The sequence below is a fragment of the Rattus norvegicus genome, chromosome 8 (assembly GCF_036323735.1).
Source record: "Rattus norvegicus strain BN/NHsdMcwi chromosome 8, GRCr8, whole genome shotgun sequence".
Lineage (NCBI taxonomy): Eukaryota > Metazoa > Chordata > Mammalia > Rodentia > Muridae > Rattus > Rattus norvegicus.
The window spans coordinates 79,326,807-79,350,106 of record NC_086026.1 but is presented as its reverse complement, the minus strand read 5'-3'; the positions used below and the strand labels follow the sequence as shown (position 1 = coordinate 79,350,106).

General features: G+C 43.3%; 1 long non-coding RNA gene across 2 annotated transcripts in view; it reads right to left on the bottom strand.

Moving 5' to 3' along the window:
• Positions 1-1,665: 1,665 nt before the first annotated feature.
• LOC120094195 (uncharacterized) overlaps positions 1,666-23,300 on the bottom strand; it is a 58,361-nt gene continuing 36,726 nt past the window's right edge. For both annotated transcript variants that reach the window (XR_010054429.1, XR_005488280.2), the window contains exons 2-3: positions 16,525-16,643; positions 1,666-5,725 (exon numbers count right to left, since the gene is read on the bottom strand). This is a non-coding gene — a long non-coding RNA (uncharacterized LOC120094195). The remainder of the gene's footprint in view (positions 5,726-16,524; positions 16,644-23,300) is intronic.

Sequence of the window (23,300 nt, the reverse complement as noted above, 5' to 3'; positions counted from 1 at the left end):
AGTGAGGCGAGGATGTCCTGTGGATGCACATCAAACCAGGCTACCATTTGCCTCTGCTGCCTGCTGTGTCCAAACCAGTGCGCTGGTCCACACTAGTTCTGAAAGCAACACTTTTGGGATCAGACTGGCACAACGCCATCACCGATGATGCATGTGTCTCTTTTCATAGCTGCTCTGTGCTTCTGGAAACAGTTGACCATCCACCAGAGATCCTCTAAACTGGGAATTCAAATGTTTGGAGGGCAAAAGGAAGAAGAACACCAAACAACTGGTAGGATCATTTGTGGAAGAGTTTCACTACTTCTGTTCATCAGCGTGTAATGTTGCAAGGAAGAGTGGGCAGAGAGTCTTGTTTCCATAGTAATAGCAGGTAAAACACCTGTTTAAAGGAAATGTAACTGAAAATGGTGTGTGTGTGTGTGTGTGTGTGTGTGTGTGTGTATGTGTGTGTGTGTGTGTGTGTGAGTGTGTGTGTGTGTGTGTGTGTGTGTGCATGTTTTGAGAAGAGAGCTATTACGGGGCCTTCATCAAAGATGGACAACCACTGTCATTGTGTTAATTTAAGGCCAGTTGTGTTTATGTATAATATTAAATACATACATACATGGTAAGTGTATAGTGAATATAAATGGTTCTTTCATAAAAGGCCTATTTCCAGTTATCTAGGACAGTTAACAATTTTTTTCTTTACTGTATATTCCTAAAGTTTAAAAAGCACCATTTCTGACAGTAGGAAGACAGCTCTGGAGGAATCTTGTTGCACGAGCAAATCCTTAGCAGGTATTGGATGCTAATTTGCCTTGAAGAATTCATGAAGTGGGCTTCCTTTCTGCAGGAGGGTTGTTCAGAGGGAGTCATTTTCAGCGTGTGGAAATGTTTACATGTATTTGCTCTCAGCCCAGCTGAGAGAGAGGACCTCTCTATTGGATTCGGCAGGAACCTTGTGAGTCCCACAAGTTTTCTGTCTCCCAGGGATTCACCTCTGGGAGGGAGATGCTCTGGCCATGGCCAGCTGATGCCTCCTTTGGGAACTTTAGCAATGGGCACCAGAAGCCTTAAGTTTAGAGTCACATCTCAGGAGGAAACTCAGTTGGTAAAGTGCTTGCCACCCAAATGTACCAACTTTTGTTTGAATCCCCAGAACCCACATTAAAAACAAACAAACAGACAGACAGACAAACACCTATTGATGTGGCAGTATGTGTAATTCGACTGCCATGGAGGGAGAGACCAGGGAATCTTTGGGACTTAGTAACCAAACGGCTGCCTCAGCTCTCTCAGCACAGTGAAAATCCTTGGCTCAAAAAACAATGTGGATGGCACCTGAGAAACTGTAAAGACTGACACCTGAGGCTGATCTCTGTCTTGTCCCCACACCCCTCACACACACATGTGTGCACACACACACACCATACATACACACACACCACATATACACCACACACACCCTACAATACACACATGCAAGCACACACACACACACACAACACACATACACACACACTCACATATACATACATACACACACACACCACACACACACATCACAATACACACACATGCGTGCACTCATGTACACACATGCATGTATGTGCTCACCCACTCACAAAAGGTTTATCTCTTTGACCCAGTTGTCTTCACTTCTGAGAATTCACTGTAAAGAGATTATCTTAAACACCTAAAAATATTTATTGATGAAATATTAGTTGTAACATTAGCATTAGCCTGAGTTCCACTAATTGAAACATCATGTATCCAGTCGTTTAATACATCTTAAAAAAATATGTGTACACATAACTATTAATATCATTATATGAAATGATATTATGTTAAACATATCTATAAATTTGCATGATTATAACAAAATGCATATTATAAGGTTAAGCTTAAGCTACATCTGTAGCCTCTAATATGCTATGAGGAAAATACAGTTTATGAAAAGGAAAGACAGAAGCTAGCTGTGGTGGTCCATGCCTGTCATTCCTGCGCCTTAGACTTGTAGACAAGGAGGATCAGAAATTCAAACTCATCCTTGGCTGCACAGTTTGAGTCAAGCCTGGGCTCCATGCAAAATCAATAAAAAAAATGGAAAAGGACAGAAGGGGAATTGAACTATCAGTATTTTGAACTTCTTCTCTGTGTAGAGTTCTGGGTGACTCTTATTCTTCTGCAGTTTTCCAATCATCTGTGCACAGTGAGCGGCAGACGTAACACTCAGGGGCAGCTCCACTTGAGGCACTGGGGCAGAGGTGCCCAGGCAGGAGAGGTTCTGCTTTACCATTCAGCAGCTCTGTATGGGTCACAGTCATTTCAAGGCTGGGGTTGGACCTCCACTTCCATCTCTGCTAGCTCCTCTTTCCCTTTCCAGTCTTTAAGGGTCACCCTGCAGTGGCAGGACCTAGGAAAGTGATCTGAGGGAGAAGCAGGAAGAGAGGACAAGCAGGGTACCAGAGAGAGCCCTGGGGTGGGGAACCTATTTCCAACCTGAATCTGAACTTCACAAGGTAAAGTGTTTACTTCTTAATGTCTCTTGCCTGTCTCCTTTTGGTTTGCACTTAGGACCCGATCTGTCTTTAAGGCCAGCCTGTTGTAAGCCACTGTGTGCTGTAAGCAGACACTCCAGGGAAGGCAGATGTGCCCTTGCCTTTCAACCCAGCGGTAGAAACAGCAAGCAGAATGAGCTCAGTCCTCGCCTGTTCTTCGGGGAAGACCAGTTCATGGCTTCCTTTTTCTTGAGCACTTGGAAAAGGTCAAAAGAAGATGTTAGAAAACTTTTACATTACTTTTACATTTATACTTAAAATCAGAGCTAGCTTGATCTCTCTCCTTTCTCCCTCTTCCTCTCTCTCTGGTTCTTTGAGACAGAGTATCTCCATATAGTCCTGGCTGTCCTGGAATTGCTATGTGGCCTCAAATTCACCTGCCTCTGCCTCCCAGGTGCTGGGACTAAAGGTGTGCACCACCACCCAGCCTGGCTCAGGAGGAGTTTGTCCTGACTCTTTATCTAGATAGAAGACCAAACCATGTTTCTAATGTCACTTCCAAATTGTGCTTAACTATTTGTCAAGCATAGGAACCTTTACTTCAAATCTTTTGTGGGGTGTCCGGAAAATAATGACTGCAAAGGGATGGGTCCTCAGTTGCTGTCTGGGGGTGCCATGTGTTCAGTGGTTCCTATATACTCTGCCCCTGCCTCCTTTATTGCTGGGCCTCCCCTCCTGTGCGAACACAATGGTGTGTCTTCCTGCCATCTCAAGCTAACTTCTAAACAGGTCTCCAAAGCTTGCTGCCTGTCACCGAGTGCTTGCTGTGGCAATGGCTGTGTAGAAATGCAAACTAAAGGAGATCAGGTTGGGGAAAGGACTCACTTGGTAAGGTCTTGCCTTGCTGGCATGAAGGCCTGGGTATATAGGCATCAAAAACTGGACTCAGTGACATATTCCATACATATATACATACACACATACACACAAACATGTATACACATAAATACATGTACATATGTGGACATCCAGTTGAGGGGAAGTAGAGGGTAGACCCAGGAGGAGTTACAAAGCAGTCATGGGGGGTGAATATGATCAAAATACATTGTATGTACATATGAAATTCTCAAAAAATTGCCAAAATATCATTTAAAAATACCGCATGTCCGTGTGAGACTTGTACATTAAGCTTTTCAGCAATTTCATCTTAAGAACACAATATAGCGATAATCATAGAAAAAATAAATTTACCTGACAAATTTTCATGGTAAAGGAAACAACCTGCTCTTTTTCCATTAAGTGAATTTTAAAAGTAGTCCAGAGTTCAAAAGAAAATAAAAAGGAATTTTTAAAAATACTATGTAAGTATCATTCCCCGGCACACCAACTGCCGTATTTGCTACTGTGAATCATGGCCCATTTTAAAGCCTTAACTTAGTGTTTAGTCAGAGGCAAGAGTTAATTTAGACACGATTACTGTCGAGCGTCTTCCAGCCGTGGCCATCACCATACAATTAGTCTTCAATTTGTAATTGAGGGTGACTCTCATGGGAGTCACTCGCTGATGAATTTCAAATAAGCAGCCTTTAAACCTGTGAGGGGGGAAGTGGCTAATTACAAGCTAAAGAGTAGAGGAAGGTGGGAGAGAAAATAAAGTTGAATGTGGGGGGTGTGTGCAGATCCTTTTAAAACCTGGAACAGTCAGGAGGCAGTGCGCTCAAGCCAGCCACAGGAGAGCTGTGCAGAGACGGGATTCAGAAAGATACTGATCCCGAGGCTACGGAACCCTCCTCGCTGTGCACCCAGCCATCATGGAAAGGCTCTGGAGCAGAGACAGACATGGACCTGAGGTTGTAGCTATCAACAGTCCCCCCACCCCCCAAAATACTTAGGCTTCGGGAAAAAGACTACGGCAAGGTTTAGAGGGACGCCATTGAGTTTGCCTATTCTGGAACTGAGCAAGCTCACACACTTGTAAGGGACGAGCCACAGTCATGGCACGGAGTAGTCCTAAAGCATAGGTCCTGAAGCCCAGACCAGAGCAATGACATCGTAGGAAAGACGGCCAGCCAACCCAAAGTCATTCAAGAAATGGTGCACAGCTTTCAAGAAATACTTCCTTAAAATTTTTACCATCAGATCCATCAACACATATTTGTTTGGCAGATGCTGTGTGAGTTACCTAATATTTTGTTCGCTCCTCTTTGGCTGAGACACATTAGACAAAACAGAGCGGAGACTCACTGGAGTGGAAGAGCCCAGACAACCCAGGAGACATGTGAGATGGATAGACAGCATCAGCTACGAATTGTCGATACGTTCATTACGTCAAACTCAGGAATCAACAAGCAAATGGCGTTGGTGGTGGTAGGGGCCAGCGGTGATGCGCTTTTGGTCTGATGCAGGTTCTATGGTCCATCTTGAGGATGTCCTCACGAACTAGCCTGACTGTGCTTTTACTGCTGGGACCACAAGTCTTTGTGAGAGCAGGGACTGTCAGGTTTAGCTCAGGAACACAGCACTTCGCACACAGGATCTGTTAAGTAAATATTCATTAGGGGATTCAGTAATAGGATTATTAAAGGAAGTAAATATTACTTCAAGCACACTCAATGTATTATTATTATTAATAATATTATTTACTACTATTATTTTGTGTCTTTTTGGAGACACGGTTTCTTTGTGTATCCTTGGCTGTCCTAGAACTCATTCCATAGACCAGGCTAGCCTTGAATTCACAGACTCCACATGCCTCTGCCTCTCAAGTGCTGGGATTAAAGGTGTGCACCACCATGCCCAACCGGTGACATTATTTCTTCATGACTTTGAGATGGCTGGTCCTGTTCTGCTATGCTAGGGCTCTGGGGTGAAGTGTGTGCACCATTCCTGAATGGTTCCGGGTTGCCTGGTCTATGGGGTGAGTTCCAAGGTCTGAGCTTTTGGAGTATTCCAGATCTGAGTAAAACACAAAAGCACAAGAGTTCAGAACCGAGAATGAGAAACTCCTGTGACCTCAGGAAGATGGTGTGCAAGTGCGCTCGGATCTAAAGTTGAATCTGGACAAGTGGATGGGAAAGTGGGTGTGCCCCAGGCAGTCTATCAGCCATGGTGTCACAGGCAGTGACAGTGCCTTCTGAAGATGAGCAAGGCATACTGAGAAGAGAGTGCTAGAGAAAAATTGCTAGGAGTTTCTTTCTCCTCTTCATGTGTTTGTGCAAATGTGCTCTGATCCTGGAGAAAATCTGTAAAGGAAGGAAATATTAATTAATTCATTCATCCATCCACCCATCTATCCATCCATCCACTCATCCATCATCAAATATCAGAAAATGTTAGTGACCAGGCACGAGCTCCTGGGATTGCAGTGATAGGTAAAACAGACACCATGTTGTGCTCAGGATGCTTATATTCTGGTGGGGAGACAGGCATGGAACAAAGGATTGTGTAAACAAATAAATGATTGTCATAGTGACTGTGTAGCAAAACTAAAGCTTTCTGGGAAAGGCTAAGAGGCATGGTTTTGACCTATAGCTCAGGGGAGGATGCTGAGGTGACATGAACACAGGTCTAAAACTGAACAGATGTGACACAGGACACAAGAGAAAGGGGGTTACAGGTGTATAGAACAGTGTGTGCCAAGACTCCACAGTGTGCAGAGCTCAGCAGGCCTAACCAACCGAAGAGGCCAGTGATGCTAGCTAGGGGAATAAGTGTGTTGAAAATGAAATTTAAAAAGGGTAGAAATAGTCTAGGAGGCTAAACTGGAGATTTTGAAATTTGTCCTAAATGCAGTGAGATACCACTGAAGGCGAAATACTTTGCCCTTAACCAGGTGCTTGGCTGGAAGGTGATCTCCACAGGAAATAGGGAGGTCCCTGAGTGAGTGACTTCTTGTTATAATCCTGTCCTAAACCTAGACACGGTGTCAAGGGGATGGAGTTGCAAAGAAATTTGGGAGATTTGGGTGCAGAAGTGATCAAACTTGTTAGGTTTCTAAATGAGAAAGAGGAAGGAGGTGGGGACCACTCCTGGATTTCTCGCCACCTCGGAAGTACCTACAGGGAGAGATGCCAATCACTGAGATGGGAGGGGGAGCGGCCCGGTGGGGAGGAAGGGTTCTGTTTGGACTTGTTAAGTTTGAGGCATGTGAAGTGACAAGTTGGCAGGTCTCATTACTGAGCCGTAAATGACCTGGGGCTCAGCAGAAAAGTCAGGAAAGTGTTCGGATTCACCCACTAGGAGAGCTTCAGCTGTTTTATGTTTCCATTTATTATTTATTGGTATTGCAGGAATGGTGAGATGCTCTAGGTTCCTAGAAACAAAGAATTCTTACAGAGAACGGTGCTGTTCAGCGTCTATAAAAGGGGCTGGCTTCACAGTGTCACATGCGTGGCACTTCCAATTACAGCATAAGTCTTTAAACAGAATGAAACACTTGTATTTACCCCGGAGGGGGTGTTTGATAGACAACACACTCTCCTTGGATCAAACTGAACTTCTAGTGTTAACTGTAGGCACATGAATCCAGGGAGAGGTAAAAAGTGGAAAAAAATAATATTACTGAGTATAGGAGATTCTGGTACCAGGGAGGCTGAGGCAGGAGGATTGCCATAAGTTTGAGGCCATCTGGGTAACATAGTGAGTTCTATGCCAGCCTGGGCTACATAAATAAACAAACACATAACTTTAACAGCAGCTCTTGGTAGAGGGTTAGTGAGCTAACTGATTTGAATATTCATTTCTTAAATTTCCAAGTGTTTGAGGAAAACACACATTCATTTTACAATGACGCCTTAAAGCATTGGGCATCTTTGTAGTTTATTCTCTGACTACTAAAGACAGGGTTAGAGTCACCCAACTAGAATTCAGGGTTATTAAATTTAGGACTACCTTTGTTCAGCAAATGAGGTGTTTTCATAAATGAGAGATTCACTTTTTAAATTTTTCCATATTACAGTGGTAAATACCACCATAATTCCTTACTACCTTAAAAATACACATATCTGTTTTGGGCTGGAGAGATGGCCCAACAGTTAAGAGCACCGACTGCTCTTCCAGAGGTCCTGAGTCTAATTCCCAGCAACCATGTGGTGGCTCACAACCATCTGTAATGGGATCTGATGCCCTCTTCTGGTGTGTCTGAAAACAGCTACAGTGTACTCATATACACAAAATAAATAAATCTTAAGACTAAAAATTGTTTATTTTTATATAAATGTGTGTTTTATTATTTATTTATGGAGATGGGTGGTTGGGTGCCCACATAAGTCAAAGAGGGATTTAAGACCCATGGAGCTGAAGTTGCAGGTGATCTTGAAACCGTAAGATATGAGTGCTGGGACCCAAACTTGGGCCTTTGCAAGAACAAGTACTCTTAACCACTGAGCCATCTCTCCAGCTCCACATGACAGACACTCTGCAAGGTACCCATGTAAGTGCTGTGAATGCATAGCGCCAACACTGTTTTATAGATGAGGGTTCTGAGACTCGGAGAGGTCAACTAAACTGCCAAAAGACAATGCATCATACAACCAGGAGCTGAACCCAAGCTGGATGAACTTGAATTTGATGCTCATTCCATTTCCTGGAAGCTTCCATTTGAGTGTGATGGGGTTAGGGTTGCATGCGCCGTCCATGTCGGAGGAAGATATTCACACATAAGGTGTGAGGAAAACAGGATTGGATCCTGTCCTAGTTTCATTTGAGATACTGTGATTAAAAATACCCGGATAAAAAGCAACTTAAAGGAGAAGGGGTCTTATTTTTAGCTTACAATTTGAGGTTACAGTTCATCATGGCCAGAAATTTAAGGCAGAAACTTCAAAAAGCAGTCACAGGACATCCAGTCAAGAGCAGGGAGAAATGGATACACACATGCTTGCTTATTGCTTGTGTTCAGGTCAGTTTTTCTGCGTGTATACAGTTTAGGACTTCCTGCCTAGGGAATGATGCCATCCATAGTAGGGCTGAATCTTTCCATACTAATCAAGATAATGCCCTCCAGGATTTTATCACTATTGTTGTGCAGATCTGTGGTTCTGAAGCAGCCTCCACAAGGGCTCAGTAACTTGGAGAGAAGTGAATTCATTTGTTTAGGATTTTACAAGAAGCTTTGAAACTTCCTTATGACTCTAAATAAAAAGTCAACACAGGAGGAAGCATAGAAGAGAGGGAGTGAAAGTACACTAACAACCAAAGAGCATTGACTGTGTGTTCGTAACTCTCGTAACAAAGTCCCTTACTTTCCTTAGTTAACATACATTCATTTTAAAAACCTCTGCATAAAACACTGACAGTGCGGGGTAAACAGAATTTTCCTATGATTGGAAGGCAGATAAATTAGTGCAAACCTTTTTTCAAAGAACAATTTTGCGATTTCTGTAACAAGTTTACCCAGGAAGTCAATTTCTAGGAATTTAGCCTCCAGCTGTCATACCCTGCAGCTACACTGGTGTGTGTGAGCCAAGAAGGCTATGAGAAAGATGCTCTGTGTAACACTGGATAGGACTGCAGGGGACTCACAGCAACAGGAGACTGGTGACTGGAGAATGGTGAAATGATAGGGGGCAGGCTTGCACTTCACAAAGCTCTGTGCAGGTATTAAGGAAGACCTCGGGATGCTGTGCTGTGGTAGAACACTTGCCTAGCCGAGTGTAAAAAGGCCTTGGGTTCAACGAGCAGCACCACAGGAAGAAAGAAGTGGGGGATGGGGGAAGGAAAAGGGAGAGGAAGAAAGATGAAATAGGCAGGTAATGTACATGTATACTGCTATGGAACAATGTGGCTTTATTAGTAGCTTAAATAAAAGCAGGGCTTGCTGGGTAAGCTGACAGAGCTTCAATCTCTCAACCCTCCTGCTTGAGTTTCCTGAGTACTGGAAATATAGGTGTGTGCTACTGTGCTCAGCTCATTAATTCCTGGTTCACTTTTAAATATGTAGAGTGTGTGTGTGTGTGTGTGTGTGTGTGTGTGTGTGTGAGAGAGAGAGAGAGAGAGAGAGAATGCCTGAGTGTGTGCAGATGTACCATGTATACGCAGGCGCCCTCAGTGGTCAGAGGGTATCAGCTCCCTTGAAACTGGAGCCATGGTGAACCGTCACTGTGAGTGTAGAAGCAGGAAGCACTGTTAAGTGCTGAGCCACCTCTCAAAGCCCTCCTTGACTTCTGAGGGACTGAAATGTGGATGCTATTCTGCTGCTTGTGGGATACATGGTGCACGCTTGCATGTGGATGCAGTGCATCAGGACAAAGGAGCTGGGTGAGTGCTTAGTAACTTAATATTTTCTAAGCTATACTCATGTGTCACTCCTTGGATGAAAGGAAGATGGGTGACTGACAGAGATCAAAGGAGACCAGGGGAGAACCATGCTGTTACATGAACTGGAGCAGGAAGCAAGCGGCTCGGTCTGTACTGAGTGCAGACCGGTGAAGAGACGTTGCCTCATACCTTCTGTGTGTGCCAGGGAGACAAGGAGCAGGACAGTGAGCACCTTGTATTTTATGTGCCTGATTTCACTTTGGCCACAGGACAACAAACTACATAGAAGCCTGTTGCTCCCTCACAAGGTGTGTATTTGTGTATTACTCACTGCAGGGCACATGACTTGCAAGACACAGCATTAATGACAGCCAGATACAGAGCCACTGACCGTCTTCACCGACTAAATCCGGTGATGATACTGAACCAAGGTTATACAAGCTGGCTTTCCGGGTTGGAGACTCAGCTCAGTGGTAGGAAAACTTCCCGGCAAGCCTAATGTCCTGAGTTCAGAGCCCCGGAGCCTGGTGGAAGCCAGTTATAGCAGTTCAAGGGTCAGTGATCCCAGCACCATCGTGGGAAGTTGGGAGTGAAAATAGAATCTGCCTATCCTGGCTTAAACAGTGGTAGCAAGGACCCTGCTCAAACAAGGTAGGAGGTGAGGACACACTCCAGTTTGTTGTCTGATCTAAATAGAATCTGGTGCATGCACACACACATACACACACACACACACATCCACGCATGTACACACAGGCATATACACACATACATACATATACACACACGAATACCCATACATACTCACACACATACACACACATGTACACATGCACATGTACACATACCCACATAAACACACATGCATGCACACACATACACTCACATACAAATACACACATAGTCATACACACACATACACACACGCATGCACGCACTCAACACTGACTTTGCCCAAAGTAGGCATTTCCTTGGGGTTTTGCCATTTCCCTAAATACAAATCAACCCATTTCAGACTAGGTTGAAGGTCAAGAAAGCGAGACATCCAGAACACACAGAAGGAACTTGATGAAAGCTCAGGTCATCCTAACTGAGAATAACTCCACTCTCTCAACACATGGGAGGTTAGGGACCCACAGCTCCTACCCACCCTCAAGACCCAGCACGATGAACACAACCTCTGTAGCCAGCAGACGGTTCATCATCTATCCTTCCCAGAAAGGCCCTCTGAGACTTTAAGAGCAAGACCAGTTTCAAAACTGAGACTGCTCTCCAGTGAGCACTGGATGGATCCCTCAGGGATGGATCAGCTACTGTGGCGTCAAGAGGCTGCCTGCCTGGATTTGAGATCACTTAACCACAGCACAACAGAGTCCCACGCTTCTGGTAATGTCACCCCATCTCCAGCTCAGTGAACAGCCACACCCACTGGGGCAATTATGGCAAGCACCTGGGCACTCCAGCCAGGAAAGGTATCCCGGGCCTCGTTCACGCTTTCCCCTCTTTCTAGATTTTTCCCTAAATTGCTTTGGCAGAGAGTTAATGAGCTGCTTCAGATAAACACGGCTTTCCAGGATTGGCTTGCTTTGCACAAGTTACCCAACCCTGCCCAGTGAAGTCCGTGTTCTCTGAAGCAACGGTGAATATTCAAATACTGTAATTGAAGGTGATTTACATTGTTTTGAATTAACTAAAATTCCATTGTTAAGCACAAATATGGCTCCAGTAAATCACCATGCTTTTAATAGGTCCACGTGAGCAGGTTACGGAGCGCATTGGATTTATTAGGCTCCTGGGGAGCTGACCACTGTATCATGCTTCCTGCTGCTAGGTAATATGCATGACACATTTCTGGACACTAATTCATTTATTTAATAGTAACAGTATGCAAAAACAGTGTCCGCAATGAGGCTGACAAAGGAGGTATAAAAGTTTTATTAATCCATAGCTAATCAAAGGCCAGCAGAAGGACCATAATGGTGGCATTTACAGACCATATCGAATGTGAATAAATTAAATTTTTGTTTCCTAAAATCTTACTAATAGGATGTATTCGACTTGAAACATTTATACTTTTAATTACAGCGGCAGGCCGTGGAGCTGCTTCCTGACCACATGTCCCCTAAATGCTACACCTGTGCCCCCAGGCCCCACCAGCAACGCCGTTACCTCAAAAACCAAACCAAACCAAACCAAACCAAACCAAACCAAACCAAACTAATCAACTGTATCAGCTGCCTCTGGCTGCAAACTGCCTTGTTGTTGGGGAGGTTGTTCATTTAATTGTGTGCTGTCAGTCACTAGGAAGTTTCCTCTCTTTGAAAGATGAATACTGCCCACATGTATTTACCCCACCACGCTGATCACATAAGCATGGAGTCACTGTCTCCTGATGTGTAGCTGTAGCTGGGGATGTAGATGATTTCAGGATGCTATGTGTGTATCAGGGCAAAGCAGGAGTTTGAAGAGTCAGCAAGGACGGGGAAAGCACGTGGAGCAATCGCCCAGCCTGCTTAGTTCAATACCCTGTGCTGGGAGAGTTCTGTTCATCATTCCTGAGGTAGAACACAGGCAATCAAGGCATTCAAAGCCGCAGCTTCTCTCTGTGTCAAAGACTAAGCACAAGGCGTTGCTCGCACCATCATGAAGCAACAGGCGGGCTCTGACATAATTACGTCATTTAAATGTTGTTCTGATACTGAAAGAAGAGACCGTAGAATTATCTGTGGCAATGTTTTCATGGCTGCTTCCACAGCTCCTTTCACAGCGAAGGATAAGGCATGCATAGCAGGGGAGTTTTGATTAAAGAGCGATCCATGGTCAAATAAGTTTGGGGCAGGCTGTAGAACATGAATCTTTACTTCAGAGCTGCTCACTGCTCATGAAGCATATGAACTACCATGGAGAGGATAGGATGTGAAGTACTTCCTGTGTTGATTTTATTGTGGATTTTTTTTCTATTTGTGTATATGTGTGTGTGGTATGTGTATGTATGTGTGTGTGGTCTATGTGAGTGTGTGTGTGTGTGTGGTGTATGTGTGTTGTATGTGATATATGTGTGTGGCGTGTGTGAATTTGTGTGTGTGTTTGTGGTGAATGTGTGTGTGGTGTGTTCAGGGTATATGTGTGGTGTTTGTGTGTGTGGTGTGTGTATGTGTGTGTGATGTATGTGGTATGGTTGTGTGTGCATATGTGTAGTGTACGTGGGGTGTGTGTGTATGTGTATGTGTGTGGTGTATCTGTGGTGTGTGTGCATGTATACATGTGTATGGTGTATGTGGGAGTGTGCGTCTGTGTGTATATGTATATGTGCGTGTGCATGTGTGTGGTATATGTGTGATGTGTGTGTGCATGTGTGTGGTGTATGTGGGGTGTGTGTATGTGTACATGTGTGTGGTGTATGTGGGGTGTGTGTGTATTTCTATGTGCATGTGGAGGTCTGAGTTAATGTAATGAGTCATTCTAGATTGTTTTTCTACCATATTTAATGGAACAAGGTCTCTTAATCAAACCCAGAGCATGCAGACATGCCTTGTCTTAGAAGTCAGCCTGCTCTGCAGGTCTCTCGTCTCCTTCCGCCTCTCCAGGCTGACATTATAGGCAAACCACCTCATCCACTCAGCATTTACATGGGTTCTGGAGTAAGAACTTTTTTTTAAAGACATATTTATTATGTACACGTCATACAGCTTTCTGCCTGCATGTATGCCTGCAGGCCAGAAGAGAGCACCAGACCTGATTATAGATGGTTATGAGCCACCATGTGGTTGCTGGGATTTGAACTCAGGACCTCTGGAAGAGCAGCCAGTGCTCTTAACCTCTGAGCCACTTCTCCAGCCCCTGGAGTAAGAACTTTGATCCTCACACTTGCAGGGCGGATGTTTAACCACTGAGCTTCTCCCAGCCTCCCTTGTGAAACCTGTACTGAGAAGAAAAAAGTGGCTGACTCTAGAGCACACCAGTGTCAGGGACAATGTCCCACACTGACAAACAGCATATATAAGGGGACTTGAGTCTTTCTGGAGGGTCTCTGAGCACTGCCTGGTCTCTGGTTATAACTATTGCTATTACTAGAAGCTTCTTCCTGCCTTTGCTTTAGGTCATTTCAGTCAGCTTCAAAATTTAAAAATGCACACACACACACACACACACACACACACACACACACACACACACACTTTCCCACCTGCTCTGACTTCACCACCATGATGAACTTTACCCTTGAACTGTGACCTGAAATAAACCCTTTCTCCCTTCAGTTGCTTTGGTCAGGACATTTTATCACAGCAGCAGGGGGAAACCTCAGTAAGGGAATAGACATTCTAATTAGTGGAGCAGAACAGAAACTCTAGAAAAAGGCCCACATAGATACAGGAAATTGGTAACCATCAGAAGTGCCAAGGTAATTCAAAGAGAAAGAACTGTCTGTTCAAACAGTTAGATTTGATTGAATGCCAAAAAATTAACCTTGATCTAGATATAAAACTCAACTTTCAATGAGTCATAGGCATAAATGCAAAAACCACAACTATAAAATTTCTAGAAGAAACATATGACCTTGGTTAGTCAAAGATGTCTTAGTTTTAATGTCAAATGTACTAAAAGTAGAAAAAATCGAAATACCTTAACAATGTTGAAAATGTGTGTTTTTACAAAGTCTTAGTAATAAAACAAAACTGGTAAAAATATTTATAAAACAAATATTCTAGAACTGTTTTTATAACTTAATAGTAAAGGTGGTGTCTTTTTTAAAAAGAATTATTTATTTTATATATGTGATTATACTGTTACTGTCTTCAGACACACCAGAAGAGGGCATCAGATCCCATTACAGATGGTTGTAAACCACCATGTGCTTGCTGGGAATTGAACTCAAAAACTCTGGAAGAACAGTCAGTGCTCTTAACTGCTAAGCCATCTCTCCAACCCGATGGTATTTGTTTGTTTGTTTAATGGGTAAAATTTTGAACAGACCACATGAAAAAAAGAGGTATCATAACAAACAAATTCATGAGTTATTAGAAAATACAAATGAGAAGAGGGGGCGGGGCTCAATGAGAAAGGTGCTTGCTGCACTAGTACAAGGTTGGACTCCCAGAACCCACTTGCAACCCAGGCTCAATGTTGAGCATGAGTGCCTTTGTCAGCACTGGGAGGGAAGATGAGTAGAGCCTGGGGATTGTTGACAGTCTAGCCCAAATGGTAAGATCTGGGTTCAGTGATAAACAATGTCTTAAAACATGAGAAACCAAACCAACTAACCAAACAAACAAGCTACAAGGTAGAAAGTGATTAAGGAGAAACATGCCAACATCAACTTCTGGCTTCCACATGTGAGATTAAACCTGCATATATTCATGCATACATATGCATACACATGTGCATACATGCACATGCACACACACATTCCATTCATCCAACAATACATCCAACAGTCCATCCATCCATCCATCCATCCATCCATTCATCCATCCATCCATCCATCCATCCAGTGGAAAACATGAAGTACCACTATACTCACCAGAATAGTTGTTCTGAAAACAAAAATCCATGAAGAAGTGGTGGGGGGACAACTCTAGCTCTCTGACACTATCTGGTAGATTGTGTAATTTGAAATCTCAGAAGTAAAAAAAAATGGGGAAAGATGTTGGAAACTTCCCTATTCTTTAAAAAGATACAGATGCCCAGATTTAAAAAAATAGACAAAACAAAACAAAACAGCTCAGGGAGTCCAACTAGATTCATTGGAAAGAGATCATTTCCAAGATAGATAATAGCCAAAATAGCAAAAAATATAAGAGAAAAGGAAAATTCTCAAAACAGCAAAGAACATCAATTCATATCTAGGTCTGCCCATTAGGCTCACAGCAGACAATTCAGTGGAAAACTTACAGGCCAGAGGAGAGCTCAGTACTATAGCCAAAGCATTGGAAGAAAAAAAATCAACCAAGAATATTATACTCAGAAAAAGTATTCCTCAAAAATAAAGGTGAACGAGTATTTCCCAGACAAACTGGAACTGAGAGAGTTCATTTGCATCAGACCAGCCCCACAACAAACACCAAATGGAGACCTGCTCTAGTTGGTAATTTCTTGTCTGTTTTTAAAGAGAGGAATCTGTATTGCTTGATTTCTCTCTTAAGATATACATATTTTTATTTTATGACCTTGAGTGTCTGCCTGAATCTATGTAAATGCACGGCATGCATGTGGTGTCTAAGGAGGCCAAAAGAGGCCACCAGATTCCCTGGGACTGGAATTAACAGACTTTTGTGAGCCACTTCGTGGGTGCTGGGAATTGAACCTGGATCTTCTAAAAGAGTAACGAGTGCTCTTAACCACTAAGCCAGTTCTTCAAACCTTCAATTCCTTATTTAGTTAAACACATTTACTACTCAACCAAGAAATTTTACTCCAAGGTACTTAACTGAAGAGAAATACAAACATATAAACAAAAACCAGTGGGCTTTAGCAATTATGTATATAACTACCATTAGCTGGACATCTCTTTTAAAGGTTGAATGGATCAGTAAACCGTGGCACATCTATACCCAGGAAGTGTTCGGTGATAAAGAGGAATACACACCAAGGCTGAATCTGAGAAATGATGCTATTCTGGAAGATGCTAAGCACACGAAGTTACACATTGTGATACATTCGGCAACTCTGCGTAACTGGATTTGGTGATGTAAGCCTGTAACTTCATCACTCAGGAACTGGAGGCAGGAGGATTAGATACTTAGCAGGAAACCCTGCTGACTAGGATATAAAGGAAGGAACGCACCGCACCGGGGAACTCCTGACTTCCATACTAAGCAGCGTCCTTTGTCAGCTGTTTTGCTAAACATGTCCACAACACTTCTCTTCTTGCCTTTACCAAGGTCCCCAGCCCTCCTGGTCTCCCTGAAAGACAAGAAAATATTTTGAGTAAGTCTGTGGACTTGGCTCAGGTCCTGAAGGAAGTGGATATATTGTTTCAAAAACTGACAGAATTTCAACATGGAAGAGAAGGGCTCCCAAGGGCTCACCCCTAGCTGAAAAGCTTTGGGCAGCTGATGGCCACTGGGGAGAGAAGATTCATTTTTCTTTCCGGTATGGAGCAGATGATGGCCCCATATCCATGTACATATTGACAGCACTCATTGGACTCAGTGGTTATTAATTTAAAAACCACGGAACTAGGTGTGCTGCTGCATGCCTCTAATCCCAGGCCAAGGCAGGTGGATCTCTGTGAGTTCAAGGCCAGCATGATCTAAGTAGCAAGTTCTAGGACAGCCAGAGCTATGTAGAGCGACACTGTTTACAAACAAACAAATGACCAAACAAAAATTGGAGGGAGATACATATATGGGGCTCCTTAGGGTAGAGTTGGGGTAGGTAGTAGGGGAGTAGGGGTTAGAGATCATATATATTATATTATATATTATATATTTCAGAGAATAAATATTTATTTTAAAAACTGATCAAAATTGATCTATAACTACTAAAAGCCATAGACTTATTTATGGAAAAATTGCACATGGTCAAAAGTGACTGGATTTGTAATATGTAAATTATGCTTGATGAAGCTAATTTTTAAATGTAAGCAGAAGAAACTGTCTTACAAAACAACTCAGATTAGCCAGTTACCCCAGAAAAGGAAGCAATTATGACTGAAGGTCTATTACTTTAACCAGAACTAAAGCGTTGTGTAGCTGAGCTCTGTGTCCTCCTTGAGGAACAACAGATAATTGTCCGTAATTCAACGTGCTGCATGAATTCCTTTAGGTTTAAACATTTCGATCAAATGAAACCGCCTTAACAATAGAAAGCTACAGCCTTCTCTCAGTCAGGAAGTTTAATGAAAAATGAAAAGCACGTTTTCAGTAATGCCCATCTTGTAGTGTATCAAAAATACATTCCAGGACTGAGTGGGGTTTCTTCTAGAAATGTTCCCAGTGTAACTGATAACATTCACAGAAACCTTTTGATCTCCTTAGAAATCGCTGTCGTCCGCAGACATGAGTCCCAGCCATCCCTTAGCTTTAATGTCAACTTGCCACAAATTAGAGTGACCTGAGCAAGGGGCCTCACTTGAGGAATTGCCTTACTGGTCTTAATTGAGATGGGAAGATCCACTCCAAATGTGGGTAGAAGGAAGGTTGCTTGCCTTTTGCTTGTTTGGCCTGGGCTCTTATCTCTGGGTTAATTCGTCTTGATGTTGCTGCTGCTGCTGCTGCTGCTGCTGCTACTGGTGATGATGATGGTGATGATGATGATGGTGGTGGTGGTGGTGATGGTGATGATGGTGATGGTGATGATGGTGGTGATGGTGGTGGTAATGATAGTGGTGGTGATGATGGAGGTTATGATTCCTTACTGATATCAGAACCTGTGTTTCCAAAAGTCCATCATTGACTGAGGACCAACAGCACCCCAGGAGCTCTTTGGGCTTTTGTGACAGATTTGGATTTCTGGGCACCCAGCCTCAAGAGCCAGCTACTCGCAGGCTCTCAGTGTGTTCTGGCCATTGTTTCAACCTAGTTTTCTGCATGTATATGTTCACCCTCTCTGTTCTATTCCTCCAGAGAACACTGACTACTACGCCTGGGCATGGACCGTTCTGCTAGTGATGCTAGCTGACCAGAGCAGGTCTGAAGATGTGCCCACACTCTGTCGCAGTACAAGGAAGTCTTCTGGAAGCAGCAGGGTTCCTCTCTCCTGTCTCTTCTGGGAAAGTGAGGTGGACACAGTGTGGTGCACAAACATGAGATTCTCTTCTAGAAAACTCCAGCTAGCACAATTGAGCAAAAAGGAGACAGTGTGCAGCACAGGAGGTCTGAGCCTGGGTCCCTGTGCTTAGAGGGGTTCATGCTGGTGCCCTGTTCACCTCTCCAGATTTTCTAAGTCTCGGTTTCTCTGTTTGCTCACCTACGAAATGTGGAACCATTCTGATGCGTTGATTACCATCCTGTCTGCCCCAGAACTGTCAAATTTCTCTCCTTGACTAACTTCTCTGCAAGAAGTCAGTACAGGGCAGAATTAATTTCATGCTGACAGTGAGGAAATATTAAGCTCTTGGTGTTAAGGTTGTATTTCTCCTCTGATATTTTGGTAATGTCTTATGGTTAATTACATTTTCTTTATAAGAGGCTGAGTTTTGTTTTATATGTAAATTTATAGCACATACTTAAACCAGAGTTTACCAACTGGAGGAATAAATGTCAGCTGTTTTTCAAAAAAAGTTAGGAGCTAAGAATGGTGGTACAGACCTATATCCCAGTCCTTGAGAGGCTGAGGCAGTATGACTGCAAGTTTGAGGCTAGCCTGGGCTACACAGCAAGATTCTAATTCAAAAATCAATCAAGCTAACAAACAAAAAACAAGTTGGAAAGGAGGTGAAGCATACGATGAGAACCCCAGATGTCTGAGTTTGTTTGGGCTCCTAGAACAAAACACCATGGGCTGGAGACATACAAACATGGAAGTTTACTTCTCCCAGTCGTGGAGGCTGAAGGTTCAGGATCCGGCTGTTGATAGACTCGGTGTCTGAGCAGAGCCTGCTTCCTCAGACCAGCCTTCCTGCTCCTACCCCATCTGCAGCTACACAGCCCGAACTTGTCTCCTTTGAGGGAAGGAGCTGGTCAGTTTTATAAGACCACTAATCTTGTTTTTAAAGGCAAGCTCTCATGACCGAATCACTTCCCAGAGGCCCACCTCCTAACCTTGGGGGTGAACATTTCAATGTATGCAAAGATAGAGGCCACACACATTTGTGTCATGGTGCTGACTTCAAGTAAAACACTCTTTTCTGGTGGCAGACCTGAGTTTTTATTTCTAATGCATACTGGGAGTCTCAAAGTGGGGCATCCTGTATCTCTGATGCATTATCCTCTCTGCTAGCATCTATTCCTTCTTCCTTCTTCCCACCCTCCTTTTCTAACAGCATGTCTCAAAGGCCTAACATTTTTATTCATTTACTGTGTATGTGTATGTTGGAGAGGGCACACACGTGTACAGAACGTGTGTGTAGCATGTAGTGGTCAGAGGACATCATGTAGAGTCAGTTCTCTCTGTCCACATTTCTATGGGTTCAGGGAATCAAACACAGGCTTCAGCAGCTGGTGAGTGATCTTCTCTACCTCGGGCTTAGCATTTTATAAAAACAACGTTGGAAAATACACAAAGTGGAAATTTCCCAGAAAGGAAACAAAAACTGAAGAAACAGGAAGACCTGAGGGTTTTGCCTTCCTAACTGTTTGCTGGGGGTAGAGAGGAATCTCAATTAGAGCAGACCATTTTCTCTCACAGCTGTGAGATCAAGTCCATTTTCCAAAGGTGACCATGGGCTCTGCACCTAAAGTGAGTTGAAACGAGAGCCTGCCAGCCAGCCGTGCCTCCTGGAAGGGCTACGCTGCAGCCTGCAATGGATTTGTGACCATCCGTGGGTAACACAGCGAGAGTCTGAAAGATCAAGTCATCGGTGCCCTAAATCCCCAATCTCTTTGGCTTCCACTCCATAAACCAGTGGGGCCGTTAGCCACTCGGGAGCCTAGAGGTTAAGCACATACGATGGACCTTAGAGAAGGAGCTCTCACGTCGTTAAACACAGACTTGCCCCATCACACCAAGACGGGCCCTGGGAGTATTATTCAAGGCTTGTGCCACACACATTTATGTGACATGAAATCGATACCTTTCTCCTGTCTTTGTTTGCCTGGATTATGTTTAACTACTAAAGGGCTCTCAGGGCATCGCTCAGATTTACTGCCTTGCATTTTATGTGGGCAGGTTGCTTCCTGCAAGAAAGGGCTTACTTTTGATCATACTTAAGTCTGGATGCAGATGCAAAATCTGTAATTTTTAGAGAAAAAAAATTCTTTCCCTTTTTGAGGCTAAAATTTTCTGAACAACGGTGCTTGTCACTACATTAATTCATGAGCATGGAAGATCTTTCCATCTTCTGAGATCTTCCTCAGTTTCTTTCTTCAGAGACTTGAAGTCCTTGTCATACAGGTCTTTCGCTTCCTTGGTTATAGATACACCAAGATATTTTATATTATTTTAAAAGGGCTGTTTCCCTAATTTCCTTCTCGGCCCATTTATCATTTGCATAAAGGAGGGCTACTGATTTTTTTAAAGTTAATTTTGTATCCAGCCACTTTGCCAAAGGTGTTTATTAGCTGTAGGAGTTCTCTGGTAGAATTTTTGGGGTCACTTACGTGTACTGTCATATCATCCAAGAATAGTGATAACTTGATTTCCTCTCTTCTAATGTTATCCCCTTGATCTCCTTTAGTTGTCTTATTGCTCCAGTTAGAACTTCCAGTACTATATTGAACACACAGGGAGAGAATGGGGTAGCCTTGTCTTGTCCCTGACTTTAATGGAATTCCTTTAATTTTCTCTCCATTTAATTTGCCATCTTACTAAAAGCAACTTACAGATTCAATGCAACTCCCACCAAAATTCCAACACAATTCTTTACAGACCTAGACAGGGCAATTCTCACCTTCATATGGAAAGACAAAAACAAACAAACAAACAAACAAACACCCAGGATAGCTAAAAGAATCCTGAACAATAAAAGAACTTCTGGAGGCATCACCATCCCTAACATGAAGCTGTACAGAGTAATAATAATAAAAAAATTGCATGGTATTGGTATAGAAACAGACAGGGCAATCAATGGAATTGAATAGAAGACCCTGAAATAAACCCACACAGCTATGGACAGTTGACTTTTGACAAAGAAGCCAACACTTTATGATGGACAAAAGGAAGCATCATTAACAAATGGTGCTGTCTAACTGGATGTCTGTATATAGAAGAATGCAAATAGATCCATATTTATCACCTTGCACAAAGCTCAAATCCAAGTTGATCAAAAACCTCAACATAAAACCAGATATATTATATCTAATAGAACAGAGAGTGGGGAATAGCCTTGAGTTCATGGATACAGTAGACTACGTTCTGAACAGAACACCAATGGCTCAGGCTCTAACCTCATGAAACTGAAATGCTTTTGTAAGCAAAGGACACTGTCATTAAAACTAAATGGCAGCCTAAAGATTGGGAAAGGATCATCACCAATACTACATCTGGCAAAGGGCTAATATCCAAAATTTATAAAGAACTCAAGAAGTTAGCCCTCAACAACCCAAATAACCCAACTAAAAAATAGGGTATAGAGCTAAACAGAGAATTCTCAACAGAGGAATCCCGAACGGCAGGGAAACACTTAAAGAAATGTTCAGACAAAGTCTTTAGTCATCAGGGAAATGCAAATCAAAACAATTCTGAGATTCCTTACACCCAGCAGAATGGCTAAGGTTAAAGACTCAGGTGACAGCAGATGCTGGAGCAAAGAGAACACTCCTCCCTTGCTGGTGGGAGTGCAAACTTGTACAACCACTTTGGAAATCAATTTGGTGGTTTCTCAGAAAATGGGGAATAGTTCTGCCTCAAGACCCAGCTATACCACTCCCGGTCATATACCCAAAAGACACTCCATTATGCCTCAAGGACAATTGTTCAACTATGTTCATAGCAGTAATAGCCAGAAACTGGAAACAACCCAGAAGATCATCAACTGAAGAATGGATAAAGAAAATGTGGTACATCTACACAATGGAATTCTGTTCAGTTATTTTTAAAAAATCATGAATTTTGCAGGCAAATGGATGGAACTTGAGAATATCATCCTAAGAGAGGTAACCCAAACCCAAAAGTACATGCCTGGTATGTGCTCACTGATAAGTAGATATTAGTCATAAAATACAGGATACCCACACTATACTCCAGACCCAAATAAACTAAGCAAGAAGGAAAACCCAAGTGAGAATGCTTGAATCTCACTGAGAAGGGGGAATAGATTAGTCCTAGGAGGCAGATGGAGGGAGGGAACTGGATGGGAGAGGGGATGGGGAGGGGAATGGGGGAAGTTTCAGGATCAGGTGTGGGAGAGTCAGGGGAGAAGGTTAGATGTCCATGAGAATAAATGAAAATCTACAGCTGTGGGGGTGGGGCATGGGGGGCATCTTGAGGACACGCCAGAGACTTGGGGTAGGGGAGGCTACCAAGGCGTGTTGGGGGTGACCTTAGTTGAGACTCACAGCAGTGAGGATTTGGAACCTGAAGAGGTCACCTCCTGTAGCCCCGCAGAAACCTCAGTGGAATAATAGGAACACCAACACACCCACAAAACTTTTGACCCAAAATTTATCCTGCCTACAAGAAATGCAGGGGCAGGGGATGGGGCAGAGACTGGAGGAAAAGCCAAACAATAACCGGCCCCCAACTAGAGACCCATCCCATGGTTCCAAGTACCTATCTCTGACACTATTAGTGATACTCTGTTATGCTTGCAGACAGGAGCCTAGCATGGCTGTCCTCTGAGAGCCTCCACCAAGCAACTGACTCAGACAGATGCAGAGATCGACAGCCAAATATTGAATAGAGCTTGGAGACTCTTATGGAAGAGTTGGGGGGTGGGGAAAGGATTGAGGGCCCTGAAGGGGATAGGAGCTCCACAGGAAGACCAACAGAGTCAGTTAACTTGGACCTTGGGGGCTCTTA